Consider the following 13,322-nt stretch of genomic DNA (forward strand, 5'->3'; position numbering starts at 1 on the left):
GGAGTAGATCATTGTTACATTGAATTCTGAAGGGGAGCAGAATACATTACCCCAAAATATGCCTCTTCGGCATAGGATTATTTTGAGCTGGTTATTTTATTTTTGCATTGACGTATAACTGACTCACCGTATTATATTAGTCTCAGGTGTACAACATAGTGATTCAATATTTTTCCACATTACAAAAATGATCGCCATGATAAGTCTGGATATCATCTGTCACCATACAAAGTTATCACAATATTATTGACTATATTCCCTATCCATTACATTACATCTCCATGACTCATTTATTCTATAACTGGAAAATTTTATCTCTTAATCTTCCCCACCCATTCCAGTCATCCCCCTAGCCCCCTTCCCTCTGGCAGCTGGCAGCTTATTCTTGGTATCTATGGGTCTTGTTATGTTTGCTTTGCTTTTTAGATTCCACATATAAGTGAACACATACAGTATTTGTCTTTCTCTGTCTGGCTTATTTTGCCAAGCATAATACCCTCCAGGTCCATCCATGTTGCTGTAAGTGGCAAGATTTCGTTTCTTTTTTATGGCTGAGTAGTATTCCACACACACATATATGGAATACTATATATATTCCATTTATTTATAATGGATATATGTCCATTGTAATATATATGTATATATCATAATATACATTATATAATGTATACAATAGATATCCATTATAATTATATCTAATACATAATATATATTCCATATATTTCATATTATATATATATAAAACTTTTCAACTATTCATATATTGATAGATACTTCAATATCTTGGCTATTATAAATAATGCTGCAATGAACACAGGGGTTCATATACCTTGTCAAATTAGTGTTTTTGTTTTCTTTGGAAAAATACCCAGGAGTGGAATTTCTGGATCATATGGTAGTTCTATTTTTAATTAAAAAAAATTTTTTATGGCTGCACTGGTGGCATATGGAAGTTCCCAGGCCAGGGACTGAATCCAAGCCATGGGTGCAACCTACATTGCACCTGCAGCAACACTGGATCCTTTTTAAACCACTGCACCCAGCTAGGGATCAAATCCTTGCCTCCATAGCAACCCAAGTCACTGGAGTTGGATTCTTAACCCACTGCACCATAGTGGGAACTCTTTTATTTTTAATTTTTTGAGGAATCTCCATACTGTTTTCCATAGTAGCTGTACCCATATAAATTGCCACCAACAGTGTCCAACGGTTTTCTTTTCTCCATGTCTTCACCAACATTTGTCATTTGCTTTGTTTTGTGGTCAATTGTTCCTAATTGAAATAAAGTGAGAAAAATCAAACTAATCTTCCATTTAATGGAAAGTATTCCAAATGGCAGTTCCCTTCATGCTCAGACTCCAGGCAGCCCAGATGATCACCTGGTATGATGTGATACCCACAGCTGCCCAGCAGATACAGCACAGCTATCCGAGGGCACATCTACCTCCAGTCACTTAGCCCTTCTCTTTGGCCGTGTGTGTGTGTGTGTGTGTGTGTGTGTGTGTGTGTGTGTGTAAGCAAGTGGCCAGGGTTGTTGGGGAGCTCAGGGCTGCTGCAGTAAATCAAAATCCCTAACACCGGATGTATGTTCACCCTTCCGTGTTACGTTATCGTAGGATACTATTATTATTACTCACACAAAGGGAGCCTACATTTATTTTCCTGGGTGAGGAAAGGCAAGGCTGGACATTTAAATCACTTTAATGAAAGCACAAAGGAAGAATGAAGCCACACTGGGGGTGGAGGTGGGGACGGGGGATGAGAGGCCTTGAAGTCACCAGCTCTCCCAGGCATGGCTTGCCCAGAGATGGATTCAGTCTGCATCTCCATTCCTCAGGCATAGCGTAGTCTTGTTTTTCTGAGTCCATAAGGCTATTGGAAGTCTCAGATTTGCCCTCGGTTTTTCAGTTTCAAAGTGAAACTTTCTAACCAGAAATCTGTAGGGGCATAGGTTCGTCTTTTATCTCAAGCCTTCCCCAGTAAATTGCTAAGTTCCCTCCAGCCTCTCTCTGCAACAGACTGTACCAGGGAAGGAGAAAAACTCTTTCAACTAATCCCTGTTTTCCTAAAGCTCCCTAGATTTTACTTTATTGCACCAGGAATTAGAAAGATTCCGAGGCTTCCTCATGTTTTTGAAAGGGAAAAATTGGAGTATGCTCATAATGAATAACCAGCCTGCAAATATATCAGCTTTCTTTTCATTAGTGCATGATCTCAGCTGGGAATTTCGACTTTCCAAGAGGGAAGAGCCAAGTGTCAGCACAGAGGATTCATGCAGGTTGGCTTAAGATGGGCCTATTGAGCTCCTTGGTAACTATGGTACCTATACCAAAACTCCTCTGGGTAAAGCAACATGGGAACATGCTTATAGAGGAAAACAATTTTTTTAAGTGGCTGGGTTTATTTATTAGAAATTAATACGCCTCTGCGGGGACTAGTTTTGTGACAAGTTGTGTCATTTGTAGGACTGGTTGGGGGTCCATAGACTACAGCTGTTCATTTTCTCAGGTGCTGCATATTCCCCAGGAGAGCGTCTTCATCCACCATTAGCCTCATCCCTAATGGCCTATATTAATTTATAACTGAGGGGAATTGCAAAAATGCACTATGTTTCACAGAAGAAAGGTGAGCTCTTGCAACCCTTTTAAAGTCATAATAAATTAAGCTGCGAAGAATGCCCATATTTATCTTGCATCATTTTTATAGTGATTGCTGCTATTTTTCTTATGCTACCTTAATTAAGACATGTCTTTGGGGTATCAAATTCTGTTGGAAAAAAAAAGCAGAATTCTTAAAAATAGCTTTGTTTTATTTCTGTGAATAAAGAGTAGGTGCTTTGGGTTGACCAGATGGTCGAAAGACGAGGGGCAAAATGGCCTGGGAGTCTCATTCTGTTTCTACTCTATATTAGCCAAGTGACTTGGTGTTACTTTCTCCCCTCTGGGCCTCAGTTCTAGAAAAAGAAGAAATTGGATTAGCCAATCTCTGGGGCCTCTTGCCCAGTTCTCTGACCACCCTCCTGTTGACAACTAAGCAATCAAACCCATGGCTGCCAGATTTGTTCATGTAAGTCATGAAACTCACTGAAATAGTTAAAATCTGTGTTAGTTTTTAATGACTGAACTGAGTAGACCACTCAGTACCCAGATAGGTCATTCCACAGCTGGTTGTTATGACAACCAGAAACAATGCTGTAAAAGCCAAGGACGCGGTGGAGAGAAATGGCCACAATCAGTGGCCCCTCTGCTATGGGAGCTTTAAAAGGGCCGAGCTGGCCCTGCGGATTTGTTCTTTCCAGCCCAGGGCCAATACTGGCCCCATTAGTCTTTCTGTCTGATATGAGGTTTTGTACTTACTCATTTTACAACAGCTTTGTATTTAATCTACAAAGCAACTCTGAAAAATCCCTTGGTGTAGCCAACCGTAGCCTGCTCTTCAAGCTAATTATTTTTCTTTGTTTATGAAAAATATCCATATGCCCAGTAAATTCTTGTCCATGTACATCTTTATTTTCCTTAATTTTATGCAGCAGAGCTCAAGCAATAACTCAATCTGTCTGGTTAAGAAGGGCACACAATGCCCTTTTATGGTTTTGTAATCACAAAAGATTCCCCCTCTTTAATTCCTACTGAAAAGGCATACTTTTTTTTCCAGGTCAAAGAGAAATAACACAGCAATCATTCCAGCCAGGCTCTCCTTCAACAGGCCACACTCCACCAAGCAGGACTTTGGCCATCACCACTTACGGTAAATCACTAGACAGTGGAGCCATCTTTGCCAGTCAGAAATATTTCCCCACCACACTGGTTCTGTTTGATTGGTCTTGGGTTTATGCAGTTCCTGGCACAGGGAGGGCCTTTTCCTCCTCTGCCAGGTTTCTTTCAGAAACAGCCTAGATTCAACTCTGGCTTAGAATCCAACCCACAAAACTACCTTTCCAACTGCTCCTTTTGGCCTAGAGAATGTCATCCAGTTTCCAGTGAAGGCCTCAGTCAAAGGCCTTGTTGTTCTAGGAGCTGGTACCCCAGTGGGATGGGCCATTGCCAACCACTTCTCCTGCATCCACCCCAGCCCTAGGGACTGTTGGGGGACTTTGAGTTCCCAAGCTCCATAAGTAGGCACGGAAGGTCTGGGATGCCATTGAACAAAGTTGCTGGACATGGGGTTCTGACACTCATGACTTATAAAGACCCTGATCAAGCTGACTCCGAAAATAAAAAAGGACAGGCTTTCAAGCAATAACAAATAAATAATATAGATTAGGTCTCTAACACAAACGAATTTGGGATTTCAGACCACACAGCAGGAAATCTCCTATTCATCTTCCCAGACTTTGTCCCTCCCCCTTGTCCACACACAATGTTCTTTTCCTCAGGAAGTAATTTCTGTTAAAAAGCTTTTATTGTCCAGTTTATGGGGATTTCATACTCGGATTTACAATATTTCTCAGGCTCGATACACACAGGCCATGGGATCTTGATTTCCGAAGAGAGAATAGTTTCTGATGTCTTCTAAAGAAGACATCAGGGGAGTTCCCGTCATGGCGCAGTGGTTAACGAATCCGACTAGGAACCATAAGGGTGCGGGTTCCATCCCTGGCCTTGCCCGGTGGGTTAATGATCCGGCGTTGCTGTGAGCCGTGGTGTGGGTTGTGGTGAGGGTCACATATGCATCTCGGATCCCACATGGCTGGGGCTGTGGCTGGGGCTGTGGCAGGCAGCTACAGCTCCGATTAAACTCCTAGTCTGGGAACCTCCATATGCCGTGGGTGCAGCCCTAAAAAGACAAAAAAAAAAAAAAAAAAAAAGGAAGACATCAGGGGTTTCCCATTGTGACTCAGCAGAAACAAATCCGACTGGTATCCATGAGGACGCAGGTTCGATTCACCGTGGACTAAAGTTTCACCTCAACACACCATTTCAGGCCTCAACGTGGCCCCAGCTGATGAGTCCAGTCTCAATCTCCCACACCCCGTGTTTTAGCTCTCAACTTGGGTCCTCTCAGAGGCGAGCCCAGAGACAGGGATTTGAAGGGTAACGCCAGGAAGCAGTAGTGTAGGCGGCAGTAAGTGAGAGAAGGAAAGAAGGCAAACAACTACATCGTTAACAAGATCACTTCTGGGAGTCACTGGGGCCCAATCTTGCTGGTGGGGGGGTGGGCTCCAGAGGACTGCATAGAGCACAGCTCACAGTTATCCTGCCCGAGAGTTGAAGGACCTGGAGAATTATGCACCAATTTCTGCCAGCCTTGCGTTGAGGCCTACCTCTAGACCCATTAACTGTCCATTACTTCCGGTGTGCCCTCAGTAACTGCCCATCACTTCCGGTGTGCCCCTGTACAAGTCTAACTCACTCTGGAGGCCAGATAAAGCACTTAGGCAGAGCCCGAGGTACCTGAAGTAGGAAGTCATCGAGTCAGAAGACATGGGAATGGTGAGGGCTGAGTGTGTTTGGATGAGGCACCGTCAGATTCTGCTCTCCACGTCCTGTTCACATCAAGCTCTTTCATGCATCTACTCTTCTGTGCAGAAGGGCCCAAGCCTGCCGTCTCCTGGAAGCTCTGGCTCTCAGAAGGACAGAGGTGGGGATGAGGCGGAGCTGTTCTTTAGGTCTTGGCTGTGCAGCTGACCAGGTGACTCTCGGCTCAGTGCACACAGGTCTGTGTGACCAGAAGAAGTTAATAAGACCAGGGGCAGATGGTAAGTAGAAAAAGCAGTACGAAGATGGCCATGAGCGCTAGGCAAAGATGCTGCAGAGTGGAGTGGTGGCTCGGGGTGCTGCCAAAGCAGCTGGCGGGGGCGGGGGGTGCCCGAGAGAGTCTTTTTTTTTTTTTTTTTTGTCTTTTAGGGCCGCACCCAGGCCATATGGAAGTTCCCAGGCTAGGGGTCAAATCAGAGCTGCAGCCGCTGGCCTACACCACAGCCACAGCAACACAGGATCCGAGCCGCATCTGCGACCTGCCCCGCAGTTCACGGCAATGCCGGATCTTTAACCCACTGAGCAAGGCCAGGGACTGAGCCCACGTCCTCATGGATACTAGTTAGGTTCGTTACCACTGAGTCACCACGGGAACTCCCCGAGATAGTCTTTTGAGGTCATCTTTTGGGACAAAGTTTGAGCCCTTCAGCCTTCTTTAGGCCAGCGGTGGCCACCTGCCTTGCAGTGATTATGAAATATAATCGAATGCAAGAAGAAATAGTAGAATTAAATCATCCTGTTGCCCAAACAGGAAGTCTTAGAGCACAGGCTGGAAAAAGAGGGCTTGCGCAGCACTCATGGGTGTGGTTATTGTGACTGGCACTTCAGTGACATGCTGCCCTTCCCAAGTGCCATTAGAACATCCTCCTGCTCAGTCAGCCTTTGCTTCAGGCACTGAGCCTCAGAAATTGTCAATTTCTTGAGAATCCAACAAGTTGAGAGTATTCTCTCCCTCGATTTTCAGACAGACTTCTCGTTCTGCTCTTGGGGTTATGGGGGGGGGGGTTAAGGATAGCTTAAGGTGGTTCTGAGCAACAAATGCATGTGACATTGGTGTGTGGGGTGGGCAATAAAGATAAGAATAATGAACTGGAAGTTCCCGCTGTGGCTCAGGCAGGGATAACAAAACTGACTAGTATCCATGAGGATGCAGGTTCAATCCCTGGCCTCGCTCAGTGGCTTAAGGATCCGGCATTGCTATGAGCTGTGGTGTAGGTCGCAGACGCGGCTCGGATCCTGTGTTGCTGTGGCTCTGGTGTAGGCCGGCAGCTGTAGCTCCGATTGGACCCCTAGCCTGGGAACCTCCATATGTGATGGGTGTGGAAGCAAAAAAAGAATGAAAAATCAGAAATTCCCATTTCATGTTAGATAGTAACTTAATATTCACTATGTAAAAAATAAAATGTCTTCTCTCAGAAGAAAAAGGAAATTTTTTCCTAAGGAAATTTTCTGACTGAAACAATCTTAAGCTCATGAAATGTTAGTGAGTGGCGGGCTCACATCCTTTTTTAAAAAACCCCTTATCCTTTTTAATCACAGTTGAAGTGATAGATGCATGAACTTTGCAAGGCACAAGAAAACATAATTTACTTGACATGATTTGGGGAGAGAAAAACTGAAACATATTAAACATCACTCGACCACATTATTTAGAAAGAAGAAAATCAGAGACACTAATTGCCCATGATGGCTATTTATACAATGCACCACTGGAGTGAAAGGATCCTGGCTGCTCTTGAAATAGGCAGTTTAAATTTGATCCAGAAGGCAACCAGCGGAGCCAGTAGAGACACATCATCTGGGAGGTGACATGTTTTCTCTGTGAAAGTTCAGCTATTGAGAGGGTAAAGAAAGAAGACCTGGCCCTAAGTCTAGTGGAGAAGCCTCACGTGAGACTTGCAGAGTGGGAAAACTTTGTCCCCTTTCCTAGCTCCTTCTCCTGCTTGATGTCCCGTCCTTCAGAATGTCCTGAGCGTGACCCCTGACTGTCCCAAACTCCACCAGGCAATGACTCCTGCTTCAGAATGATCCTTTCGTCCCTCCGTATTCACCAAAATGGTCCTCTTCTCTGTCTTAATCTCCAAAAGTTTGCTATGTGATTAATTACCTATCCTCTATAATCTAATACCCAAATTCCCATCAAGAGTCAAGGACTGGAGTTCCCATTGTGGCTCAGTGGTAATGCACCTGATTAGTATCCATGAGGAAGTGGGTTTGACCCATGGCCTTGCTCAGTGGGTTAAGGATCTGGTGTTGCCATGGACTGTGGTGTAGGTTGAAGATGCAGCTTGGCATTGGCGTTGCAGTGGTTGTGGTGTAGGCTGGTAGCTACAGTTCTGATTGGACCCCTAGCCTAGGAACTTCCATGTGCCTCAGGTCTGGCCCTAAAAAGACAAAAAAACAAAAACAAACAAACAAAAAGAGTCAAGGACTAATGGTGGCACAAGGAGAATCCATCGATTTCCCATTTTAATTTGGGTATCACAGAGGAAGCTCTTCTTCTTAACGTATCCTGTTGGTGTGAACAATGCAATTGACATGAATAAATGCACCAGAATCCATACACTTTACTGTTTTAAGGATTCTAGTGCCTCCCAGATAACCTGTGATGGTGATCCATAGGTTCAGTTGCCAAAGCATTTTGTTCATGGTGTTAAAATCTGAGGATCCCTATTAGAGGGAAGAGAAAGGTCTACATTCACATACTTCCAAATATACAGGTTGGCTTGAATCTTTTACTAAAAAAAAAAAAAAGTCTAAGGAAGCTACCTTAAAATTTTCAGTTCTAATAAGTTAGAAATAGATTTTTATCCTTCTCTGGTGAAATTTAAGTTCTAGTTTCCAATTCCGCAAATCATTCCTTTAGGCAGTATACCTGGAATCACACAGGCCCCTCTAAGCCTTGAGGTGTCTTTGTTTTGACTCACTGCCAGGCAGTATGAATGAATAATGGCCAAAAGAGCCACACGAAAGACACCGTTGATCTTTGCTCACCCCTAGGTTTTCCCAAAAGGGCCTATGTCCCCTCCCAAGTGACCTTCACACCCAAAACACTATTCCTTCCCTCCCAAAGATGTTGCAACTGACACTGTCAGGTAAGGTTACTTTGGGGAAGGGAATGGAAACTAAGTTAAACTAGTAATAGCCGCAATATACCAGGCAGTGTACCAAGGCGTTTTCATAGTCCTCTATTTCCTGTATTGTCCCAAACACTTGTAAAAGGGGCATTATAATTCTTTCCTCCTCAAAGAGAAACCTCAAAAAGAAAATGTTACTTGCCACCTAATCAAAACTGGCTCCATGGGAGTTCCCATTGTGGCTCAGTGGTTAACGAACCCAACTAGGATCCATGAGGATGCAGGTTTGATCCCTGGCCTTGCTCAGTGGATTCAGGATCCGCTGTTGCCGTGAGCTGTGGTGTAGGTTGCAGATGCAGCTTGGATCCCGCGTTGCTGTGGCTGTGGTGTAGGCCGGCAGCTACAGCTCCTATTCGATCCCTAGCCTGGGAACCTCCATATGCTGCAGGTGCGGACCTAAAAAGACAAAACAAACAAACCAAGAAACCCACAAGGAAACCTGGCTCCATGACCCATGCTATCTCCTCCAAATGAGTGGTTCTTAAATGTGTGATTCCCCAGACCAGCAGCATCAGCATCACCTGAGAACTTGTTAGAAATGCATGTTCTCCTGCCTGCCTCCAGATCTACTGGATGAGAAATTCAAGACAATTTCAGAAGCTTAGTGATTTGTCTTAACAAGCCCTGCGGGTGATGCTGATATTCCTCAAAACTTGAGACGCCCTGGAGTTCCTGTGGTGTCTCAGCAGTTAACCAACCTGACTAGTATCCATGAAGATGCGGGTTCAATCCCTGGCCTCGCTCAGTGGGATAAGGATCTGGCATTGAAGTGAGCTGTGGTGTAGGCTGCAGATGCAGTTCAGATCTGGCGTGGGTGTGGCCTAGGCCAGCGGCTGCAGGTCCGATTCAACCCTTAGCCTGGGAACTCCCATATGCCGCGGGTGCAACCCTAAAAAAAAAAGAACTCAAAACAAAAAACTTGAGAAGCCTTGTCCTCAAGCCCACAGTCATATGACCTTGCCCAGACATGAGCTCACCACAGCCTGGCCCCTACCAGGACCAATGATTTAATCATCACAAGCCCAGATAGAAGCTCACTGCTCTGTAACCTCCCCATTCTCGGGTGACCTCTTCTCTTCTTAGTCTTAATAGGCCATCACTGTCTATATAATCTTTTTTTGCCAGTTGATCACTTCTATTTCAACTCTTCCCCTGGGACCTAAAACTTAGACCTTTGCTGTGATTTCATTTTTCCGCATCTGTCTTCCCCGCAACAGTGCCTGACAACAATGGCTTGCATAAAGCTACAAGCTCCATAAATATTTGTTTCCGTGATGAACGGCTGTTTATCAGAAGCGCTAACATCACTCTGTATGCCTCATGAAGACGGCATGGTCCTGTCTGGAGAGCACCTATTAAATGAAACCCTGACAAATGAGAGTGTGTCTTCCACAAGATCCAGGGCTTCCGAATGGCTCATGTGCCCACACATGACCTGAGGATCTTGTTAAGATGCAGATTCCATTCAGGAGTCTAACTTCCTACAAGCTGCCAAATGTTATCCATGCTGCTGGTCCACAGACCACACTTTGAGTCGTGTGGGTAAGACGTCCATGATCTCAGAAGGTCTGAAAACCCGGACACAGGAAGGATGGTTGCCGTGGAGACCTACATGATTGGATCTGGATATTTGGAGGTGAAGAATCATATGTTCCCCCTTCGCTGGCCCAAGGGCAGTGAGGGGAAGCTGCATTACATTCAGAAGATTTTGATTTCAGTTCAATAGAGAGGAACTTCCAAACAATCAGAATTGTCCATGCAGTGAATGGATTGCCTGGAAATATCTGTGCCTGCCCCACCTCCCCCAGACCTGGAGGTGTTGTGTTGTGGCAGAGGAGGGGACACTGGGCAGAGGTATCACGGAAAGGAACCCTAAACAGGGAATGGACCAGTTGGACGAGATGGTCCCAGGGCCGATCTAGTAAGGTTAAAGAATAGTCTTTCCTTCCCCAGTTTGGAGCAGACACCACGTTTCATTCTTATTAACAAGGCTGTCAACAGGAGTTCCCGTTGTGGCTCGGTGGTAACGAACTCCACTAGTATCCCTAAGGCGGTGAGTTCAACCTCTGGCCTTGCCCAGTGGGTTAAGGATCCGGCATTGCCACGAGCTGTGGTGTAGGCCAGTGGCTACAGCTCCGATTCAACCCCTAGCCTGGGAAGCTACAAATGCTGCAGGTGCAGCCCTAAAAACAAAAACAAAAACAAACCAAAAAAAAGAAAACAAGGTTGCCAATGTGCCTAATATAGATTGAATATATATTGTGAACAAAATATGAATTTACGTAAATGCAAAGGAAAAGTGAAAAGACAATTAAATCCTATTACCCAGAAATGCATTATAAACTATTTACTTTAAACTCTTTTCTAGGCATATATTTGCAAACAGTTGAAATTTTCTTGATATAAAATTTTGAGCTCTGATATTTTCCCCCCTGATATTTATATCTTAAGTAATTCCTCATGTCATTAAAAAATGCTTCATAATGCTTCTTAATGGCTGCATCACATTGCTCCCTTGCATGAAATGGATTTAATCAACCCCTAATCATAGGCCATTTCTGCCATTTTCATAGCTTCACTATTTTACATAATGTTACAAAGATTAACTTAGGGCAAAAATCTTGGTCTTCATAATTGCATATTTCCTTAGGATGCCTTACTGGAGTATGGATATTTTAAGGCTCTACATAGATATTCTCCAATCGCTTTTGCAGAAAAGTTGTCCCACCAGAAATAAAAGTACAGATTTCCCATTTTCCTCAGCAATAGAGAAATTACTTTAAAAAGTTTCTAACATTGATTTCATAGAAAGAGGATCTTATTATAGTATTTCATTTATATGTCTTTGATTCCATTCAAGGTTAAAAACGATTGCAGGTTTGTTAGCTATTTTCATTACTGTTTTGTGACTGAGTTCTTGGCTTATTTTCCATCAGTCCTAGGGTATTCCTTATTACATGTGCATCATATTCTTTTTACATCCTGAAGATAAATCTGATAAGCCATCATTTGTTGTATGTTTAAAATAGTTATTGCTTAATGTCATTTTTGATGTTTCAAAGTTTCAATTTCATTATCAAATCTATTAATCTTTTTCTGCTGCCATCAATTTCTTTCATACTTGGAGGGTCTTCTCCATTCAGAGTGTACTTAGTTGGTAAATGCTCTTTTTTTTTTTGCTTTTTTGGGCTGCACCTGCAGCATATGGACGTTCCCAGGCTAGGGGGTCGAATCAGAGCTGTAGCCACCAGCCTACACCACAGCCACAGCAACGCAGGATCCAAGCCGTGTCTGCGACCTACACCACAGCTTACGGCAACGCCAGATCCTTAACCCACTGAGTGAGGCCAGGGATCGAACCCGCAACTTCATGGTTCCTAGTCAGGTTTGTTTCTGCTGTGCCACAACGGGAACTGGCAAATATTGTTTATCTTTATCTGTTCTTCCCTCCTCTTCTTTCCCCTGCCCTGTTTTTGTTCCTGAACGACTTGATGAAATCCCCAAAATCTTCATCATGTACTCCTAAAAACAAGAGTATTCTTATTACAGAAACAAAATACTTGGGAAACAACATTCATACAGTGCTGTTATCTCATAAACTGTCCATATTCAAATTTCCCCCACTGTCCCAATTACATTCTTTAAAATTGTATTTTTCCTAGTTATAGAATCTCATCAAGGATTACCTACTGTATTTAGTTATTGAGGCCCTTTAGTCTCCTTTTTCTATTTCTCATGATATTGCTAGTTTTTCAATATTTCAGGTTGGTTGTCTTTATAGAATGTCTCACAGTCTGGCTATCCCGAGACTTCAAGAGTAGATCCTAGATAATATTTTTGTTAGAAAAACTTCATAGGTAGTTTGTGTCCTCAGAGCATCACATCAGGAGACTCCTATGGATTTTATTGATTTCTTTTTTCTCTCCTTTTTGGCCATACCTGCAGCGTATGGAGTTCCTGGGTCAGGGATTGAGTTTAAGATGCAGCTGTGACTTACGCCACCGCTGCTGCAGCAATGCCAGGTCCTTAACCCACCGTGCTGGGCTAGGGGTCAAATCCATGCCACAACAGCAACCCAAGCCACTGCAAAGACAATGCCAGATCCTTAACCCACTGTGCCACAATGGGAGCTCCTGCTGCTTATTTTTTTAATTAGCTTAACTTAGATTTAATGTACATGCACTAAAATGAGCCAATTTTGTGATATGAAATGGATGTTGACAAACACATAGTCATATAACCACCCCTTCAGTCATGATTTAGAACACCAGCAAAGCAGCAACATCCCAGGTTTCCATGTGGCCCTTTTGCAAATCAGTCCCCTGCCCGCACCCCTGACATCCACTGATACTGATTTCTGTCACTACAGTTTTGCCTCTTCTAGAATGTCACATGAATGTACCATACAGACATCTCTTGTCTGTCTTTCCCTTAACATAATGCTCGTGGATTCATCCACATTGTTGCATGTATCAGCAGTTTGTGCCTTTCTATTGGTGAGTAGCATTCAACTGTATGGGTGTGTCATAGTTTGTTTATCCATTTACCAGTTGATTGACATTTGTAGTCTTTCCAGTTTGGGCCTTTATCAATAAAGCTATGAATATTTGGGTTTTTTTGTTTTTGTTTTTGTTTGGGTTTTTTGTTGTTGTTGTTGTTTGTCTTTTTAGGGCCACACTCATGGCATATGGAGGTTCCCAGGCTAGGG

At 43.6% G+C, this 13,322-nt stretch overlaps 1 long non-coding RNA gene across 1 annotated transcript; it reads left to right on the plus strand.

Annotated features, from left to right (window-relative positions):
* The first annotated feature begins 2,786 nt into the window (after positions 1-2,786).
* On the plus strand, positions 2,787-10,655 carry LOC125118686 (uncharacterized). Its single transcript, XR_007132876.1, has 3 exons — positions 2,787-3,066; positions 3,655-3,747; positions 9,832-10,655. It is a non-coding gene; the product is annotated as an uncharacterized LOC125118686 (long non-coding RNA).
* Positions 10,656-13,322: the final 2,667 nt, after the last annotated feature.

Source organism: Phacochoerus africanus, chromosome X, assembly GCF_016906955.1.
Source record: "Phacochoerus africanus isolate WHEZ1 chromosome X, ROS_Pafr_v1, whole genome shotgun sequence".
NCBI classification, from domain to species: domain Eukaryota; kingdom Metazoa; phylum Chordata; class Mammalia; order Artiodactyla; family Suidae; genus Phacochoerus; species Phacochoerus africanus.